Source organism: Monodon monoceros, unplaced genomic scaffold, assembly GCF_005190385.1.
Source record: "Monodon monoceros isolate NGI ecotype Baffin Bay Population unplaced genomic scaffold, NGI_Narwhal_1 Super_Scaffold_10, whole genome shotgun sequence".
Taxonomy (NCBI): Eukaryota; Metazoa; Chordata; class Mammalia; order Artiodactyla; family Monodontidae; genus Monodon; species Monodon monoceros.
The window spans coordinates 4,511,703-4,519,651 of NW_021703766.1; positions in this window are offsets into that span (position 1 = coordinate 4,511,703).

Consider the following 7,949-nt stretch of genomic DNA (forward strand, 5'->3'; position numbering starts at 1 on the left):
ACACACACACACACACACACACACACACACACACACACACACACACAGTGACTGCTTCATTTTCTCCCTTCCCTTCCTCCTCTTGTCCTTCCTCTAACTGGATCAAAAGCTGACAGAACCCAAGCAACAATGGCAGAAATTTCCCATTCATCTGTTAAACATATTTACTGAGCACCTACTATGTGCCGGGTATTACTGTAGGCCTGGGGCGCCTGCATTCTAATAGGGGGAGTGGGGAGAGTTGCTCCCTGTATCAGAACACGAAACAAATGAAAGAACAAGGTAATCTCAGGGTGATGGGTACTGTGAAGAAAATAAAACAGCCATGAGCAGGGAGAATGAGATGGGTAGGGTGGTGGGCAGGGAAGGCCTCTCTGAACAGGTGACATCCTAGCCAAGATTAGAGTGATGAAAAGGAATCACCTGTATGGAGAGAAGGTCAAGGCATTTTCCAGGCAAGGGGCAAAGCAGGTGCAAAGGCCCTGAGGTGAGCACCAGCTTGGCTTGCTGTAAGAATCATAATACAATCGACGTGCCAAAGGGTCTCGAATCAGCAGTGCAAAACCAGGCAACAGCTTCTCGACTGTGCTATGTGGGATCTCCTGGCTCCACCCTGCACATCAGGACACTTTGTTATGAAATCTCGGCCAGCTATGCAAACTCCAAGCTCATATCTAGTGCCGAGTTCTCTTGGAGAGTAGGCTAGTTGGAGGCTCCAGGGGACCACACACCAGGCTTGTCCCTCCTTGACCCCCCCCAGGCACCTCAGGCTCTTTGTCCTCCGGGGCAGCTCTTCCTCCCAAAGACTCTTTTTTTTTTTTTGCTGTACACGGGCCTCTCACTGTTGTGGCCTCTCCCGTTGCGGAGCACAGGCTCTGGAAGCGCAGGCTCAGCGGCCATGGCTCACGGGCCCAGCCGCTCCGCGGCATGTGAGATCTTCCCGGACCGGGGCACGAACCCGTGTCCCCTGCATCGGCAGGCAGACTCTCAACCACTGCACCACCAGGGAAGCCCCCAAAGACTCTTGTTCCTCTTCTTTGAACCTAAATAGCAAAGCCTTCCCAAGCATATTAACAAATGCAAATAGGTAGAGGGTGGGTTGGAGAGTTGTGGTGTTGGGGGCACCCAACTCTACCAGCCACAGTGACCTGTGACACATTAGTGGGCAGGAAGAAAGCCCCAAGCCAGGATGAACAGCGAACACCATTCATAGCCTTGCATCTCCCATCAAAAATGCTCATGGTGGGGCTTCCCTGGTGGCGCAGTGGTTGAGAGTCCACCTGCCGATGCTGCCGATGCAGGGGACGCAGGTTCGTGCCCCGGTCCGGGAAGATCCCACATGCCGCGGACCGGCTGGGCCCGTGAGCCACGGCCACTGAGCCTGCGCGTCCGGAGCCTGTGCTCCGCAACGGGAGAGGCCACAACAGTGAGAGACCCGCGTACCGCAAAAAAAAAAAAAAAAAAAATGCTTATGGTGGCTTTCTCTGGATGGTAGAATTTCGGTGGGTTTAATTTTAGCTCCATTATTACTAATATATAGTTTCCAATTTGCCTACAATGATCGTCTATTACTCAGAGCATGGCCCTGGGTTCAAATCCCAGCTCTGCCACTTCCCAGAAATGTCCCCTGGGGCAGAAATGCATATGTTCTCTGAGCTTCACATGCTGCCCCATCAAAAATGGCGCAATAGGGACTTCCCTGGTGGCACAGTGGTTAAGAATCCGCCTGCCAATGCAGGGGACACAGGTTCAAGCCCTGGTCCGGGAAGATCCCACATGCCGTGGAGCAACTAAGCCCACATGACTAAAGCCCACGAGCCACAACTACTGAAGCCCACGCACCACAACTACTGAAGCCCGCGTGCCCAGAGCCCGTGCTCCACAACAAGAGAAGCCACCGCAATGAGAAGCCCGCGTACCGCAACAAAGAGTAGCCCCTGCTCGCCACGAGAGAAAGCCCGGGCACAGCAACGAAGACCTAACGCGGCCAAAAATAAAAATTAAAAACAATTAAATCTTTAAAAAAAAAAAAAGGCACAATAATGGCACCTGGCCCATAGGACTGTTGTGCAAATTAAAAAAAAAATACTTTGTATAGAACATAACATAGTCAGTGCTTCTTTACATGTTTATCATGGTGATCTCATTATAGAAAATTGGAAAGTCACTCTAAATAACTAACTTTCATGGTGCTTGTGATCTGGGGGCACCACAAAGTGACATTGCAAAAGGCACTGGAAAAAAAAAAAAAGCTGGGGAATGATCTCATGCCCCTGGATCAGCCAGAAGGACTGGAAATCAGACGGGAGTGAATGAATGATGAGCATGTCTGGGACACAAAGTCATGTGTCAGTGTCAAAGGGACCAGCCGCACTCGACCAAAGCTGAAAGCTTCTGACGTGAAGGGGGCTGCTCAGAGGGTGCCTGACACCCACCCCAACTGGGGGTGGCTTCCAGACGTGACAGAGAACCTGTGGAAACCCCACCCACTGCTACCCACACCCCTTATTCCTAGCAGTTTCACCCCCTTGGATGCGGAACATGTGAATTTTGTGTACATGGTCTGGGGCAGGGCATAGGACAATGATAGCTGTAATAATAACTAATCCTAATAATAAAAATAACAATGATCACACTTAAATAGTCTTACCCTAAGCTGAGAACTTCACATGCTCAATGCGTATGATAACTCCATGAGGCAGGTACTGTCATAAGCCTTCTGTCACTGATGGGGAAGCTGAGGCTCAGAGGTAGCTTACCCAGGGTCACCGAGCCCGTCAAGGGCTGGGATGGCTGCATTATAATCGGAACACTGTCGCCCGGGGCTCTGCCATTTGCTGCCCTGACATGTCACCATGGAGATGAGTCTCAAGTTACCTGATGGCCCAAGACATGAACTCCCCTCACCGCCCCCCCCTCCACACACAAGTACCTGCAGTTACAGGGGCCCCAGCTTCCCTGACCCAAGGATTCCACTTCGACACAATACCCAGCTCCTGCACGCTGGGGTCAGCCTGGCCCAGCCTGGCCCAGCTGAGAACTGGCAGAAATGTCCACACACCCTGCTCGGCTCCCCGGGGATTGCACAGGAATTTGGACCCTCCCTGAGCATCTCCTCAGTGGTGAAGCCTCAGTGTGCTATGTGTCCGATGCCCAAGCAGCCCAGGTACACGCACGGCAACGCGCCTTCGCTGGTGCCCTTCCCTCCTCCCCAAATGTCCTTCCCTGCTTCTAGCTAAATCCTACTACTCAGTGCCAGAACCCAAACCTCTCGGGGTTGGGGAAAGGAGGAGGTGGCAGCTCCTTGGAGAACAAATGGATGAGGCTCTCAGCCCCACCGGGAGCCATGAACCCCCCTTTCTTCAACCAGAGAATCTTTGCTACTCCCCACCTCCAATGTCGTCTGCTCACTGAGCGAGGACCCTAAGGCAGCAAGCAGCAAGCAATTTGCTTCCAGCAATGCCCCTTCATACTTGCATCTCAGTTTCTCCTTCCCATCCCTAGATAAAATTGATAAAATTTTCAAAACTTTTTTGGGTCACTCTTAGTAACAAAAACCCAGCCCCCTATGTACCTTTCTAGCTTGTCCTAGCCCTCTAGTGATCAAGGAGTGACATCTCCGATTCTTGATAAATGTGTCTAACAGAAGGCTAGGAAAACTGGTCCAAGATGGGTAGAGGAAGTGAGCACAATTGAATCTTCAGAAAAAATAAGAGAAAGAGTTGGAAGGAAGGGAGGGACGGAGGGAGACTTATATAAAATTTACAACAGGTTTCAGAATTGCCAACAAACTCTGAGAAAGCAAGGGACGGCCCCAGGCAATATTCAGCGGGGACTGAAACCCACCATTAATTATGAAGTGGGTACCAGGTGTCAAGGATGGATGTAGGACTGGGTCACGACACCCTCTGCTGGAAGCAGCCCGCCGCTGCTGGAGAAAGGAGAAAAGGGAACCCACTTGCACTGTTGGTGGGAATGTAAATTGATACAGCCATTATGGAGAACAGTATGGAGGTTCCTTAAAAAACTAAAAATAGAGCTACCATATGACCCAGCAATCCCACTCCTGGGCATATACCCTGAGAAAAGCATAATTCATAAAGAGACATGTACCACAATGTTCATTGCAGCACTATTTACAATAGCCAGGACATAGAAGCAACCTAAGTGTCCAGCGACAGACGAATGGATAAAGAAGATGTGGCACATATATACAATGGAATATTACTCAGCCATAAAAAGAAACGAAATTGAGTTATTTGTAGTGAGGTGGATGGACCTAGAGTCTGTCATACAGAGTGAAGTAAGTCAGAAAGAGAAAAACAAATACCGTACGCTAATGCATATATATGGAATCTAAAAAAAAAATGGTTCTGAAGAACCTAGGGGCAGGACGGGAATAAAGACGCAGACGTAGAGAATGTACTTGAGGACACAGTGGAGGGGGAAGGGTAAGCTGGGACGAAATGAGAGAGTAGCATGGACATATATACACTACCAAATGTAAAATAGATAGCTAGTGGGAAGCAGCCGCATAGCACAGGGAGATCAGCTGGGTGCTTTGTGACCACCTAGAGGGGTGGGATAGGGAGGGTGGGAGGGAGACGCAAGAGGGAGGGGATATGGGGATATATGTATACGTATAGCTGATTCACTTTGTTATACAGCAGAAACTAACAAAACATTGTAAAGCAATTATACTCCAATAAAGACGTTAAAATTTTAAAAAAGGAAGAGTAACTGGTCTGACTTTATTCCCTCTGCCTGATTTGCTAAGCAAAGAGCAATAAAGACAAACGGGGAAAGATGTGTGTTCAAGAGAGCCCATCACTGCATTGTGTATCATCGTAAAACATGATGAATGTGGAGAGGGCAAATGTTCACATCACAGTCGCATAGTAAGAACTGAAAAGAACTAGCGGAATACGGGGAGTGAATGAATGAAATGGAGTGGGATGTCCACAATGAAGCAAAGTGGGCTAGTGTGAATGGGGGAAGGGGATGATGGGATCCAGGGCATGGACCAAAATGAACAAATGAGACAGAATGGGATGAATGAATGAGAGAGGGTAGGGATGGATGAATGAATGAATGAATGAATGAATGAAGGGAGAAGTGGTTGCTGACCCCAAGGGGATTCTGGTCTGGCAGGGGAAGGAGACATGTAACCAAGATTTACAGGAGTGTTTGACCGCTGCCCTACCACTAACAGGCCATCTGCGGCATAAAGGGCACTTGATCTTGCGGGCTTATGCAGTGTCTCATTTAACCCCGACGCTGGAGGTTCTGTTAGTTCTGTTTTGTGAACAAAGGAACAAAAACTGGGAAAGCTGTAGTCAAGTCCCTAGAAAGAAGCAGTTCTGGGTCAGGCTCCCAGGAAGCAGACTCTGATGGAGCCTTGCGGCCCAAGGTTCATCAGGAAAGCTGGGAGGAACCACTCCCACGAAGGGAAGGTAGGAGCCCGGCTGGGCAGAGGGGCACGTTGGTGGAGGTGCAGTCTCCACAAAAGCCTCAGCCCACCCCACCGGAGCCCTGAACCTGGGATGGTCCTCAGAGGTGTCCTGGGGTAGAGCAGGGGGACCCCTTTCCCACTGACCAGTCACAGGAGAGAGGCTATTTTGTTCTCTCATAGTCGTGGAGGCCAGAAGCCTGTAATCAAGATGCCGGTAGGGTTGGTTCCTTCTGAGGGATCTGGGGGAGAATCTGTTCCATGCATCTCTCCCAGCTTCTGGCGATGGCCGGCATCCTTGATGTTCCTGGGCTTGTAGACACATCACTCCCATCTCTGCTTCTGTCCTCACATGGCCTCCTCCCTGTGGGTCTGTCTCTTCTCATGAGACATCAGTCATATTGGACGTGGGGTCCACCTTACTCCATCCAATATGACCGCATCTTAACTAATTACATCTGCAACAACCCAATTTCTAAGTAAGGTCACGTTCACAGGTACGGGAGGTCAGAACTTCAACATATCATTTTGTTGTTGCTGCTGGGGGCGGGGGAGGAGAAAGGACACAGTTCAGACCATAACATCAGCCAAGGACTTTTCCAGAGGGCTGGTAGCTGAGTGCCGTGTGCTGCCAGCAGCGTTCCCTGTAGCTGGGGCACTAAGTCCTTTAGTCGTGAGGGGCTTCTGGGCAGCAGGACATCTAGTACAGAGACCATGGCTTGGGGAGTTTCCATCAGTTTACCAGGGTCACGGAGCTAACAGGAAAATGGGCAAGGACTTGAACTTTGGGTTCGGGCATGTGCTCAGGAGCTGGAACCTTATCCTGAGGTCAAGGGGAAGTCCTTAAAGGAATTTATTTTTTATTGATTGATTTATTTAATTGGAGTATAGTTGCTTTACACTCTTGTGTTTCTGCTATACAGCAAAGTGAATCAGCTATCACTACATACATCCGTTCTTTTTTGGATTTCCTTCCCATTTAGGTCACCACAGAGCATTGAGTAGAGTTCCCTGTGCTCTACAGTCTGTTCTCATTAGTTATCTATTTTATACATAGTATCAATAGTGTATATATGTCAATTCCAATCTCCCAGTCCATCCTACCCCCGCCCCTTGGTGTCCAATTTGTTCTCTATGTCTGTGTCTCTATTTCTGCTTCGCAAATAAGTTCATCTATACCATTCTATTTCCCAGAAAAGCACTCCTGGTAACTGTGGAGCATGGACAGGAGTGTGATGGCAAAAGGCTGTGAGGATGGGACCCCAACTGTGCTTGACAGAACAAAGACCCCCCTCAAAGACATCTGTATCCTGATCCCCAGAACCTGTGAGTGTGTGACCTTACGTGGCAAGAGGGACTTTGCAGATTCAGGTCAGCTAAGTATCTTGAGATGGGGAGATTACCCTGGATTATCTGGGTGAGCCCAGAGTAATCATATGGGTCCTTATAAGAGGGAGGCAGGGGTGGGGGTCAGTGTCAGAGAAGAAGGTGTGACAATGAAAGCAGAGAGAGAGAGAGATGTCAAGATGCTGTGCTGTTGGCTTTAAGAAGGAGGAAGGGGCCAAGAGCTGAGGAATGCAGGTGCCTCTGGAAACCTGAAAAGACAAAGGAACAGCTTCTCCCTCAGAGGCTCCAGAAGGAACCAGCCTTGCGACAACTTGGTTTTAACTCAGTAAAACCCTCTTCAGATTCATGACCTCCAGAACGGTAAGATATTAAATTTGTGTTGTTTTAAGGCACTAAATTTGCAGTAAAATGTTACAGCAATAATAAGAAAATAAGGGCTAAATACAGGGCTAAGGCAGGAAAGATGGGGTTGGAGACACTCATACGGTCAGATCGAGTCACACTCCTCCAGTGGTGATCACTCTCTGTATTTCTTAGTGTGACGTATAGGGTCCTCAGACCTGGCTCCATCCTCCCGCGGATCATCACCCTCTGCTCTCTCCCCGCCTCTCCCTTCCCAGCTCCACTGGCCGTGCTGTCCCTCAAACACACCAAACTCATTCCTCGACCAAGCCTTTCCGCTTGCTATTCCCTCCATCTAGAATGCTCTTGTCCCCCCACCAAAAAAAGTGTGCATGTCTGTATCCTTACCAGTTAGGTGTCAGCTCAAATGTCACCTCCTGAGAGAGGGGTCTTCCCAACTACTCTAGCAAAAGCAGCCACCCAGTCAATCTCATTGCCCTATTTCAATTGTCTCTCCAGCATCCATCACTCTCCTATTTTCTTGTTTACTTTGTTTACTGCCTGTCTCCTGCTTAAGAAGGTCAGCTCCACGAGAGAAGAGATCTTGTCTATCTTGTGTGCTGGTCACTCTCCAGTGCCTAGAACAGAACCTGAGATAAGCAGGCTTTCAAATACTTATGGATGGAGATAAATGGATGGATGGACTGAAGACTGTTGGATGAAAGAAAGACAAAAGGATGGTGGGTGGGAAAATGGATGGATGTAGAGATGGAAAGAAAGATGGAAGCATGGGTAGATGGTTGGATGGAAG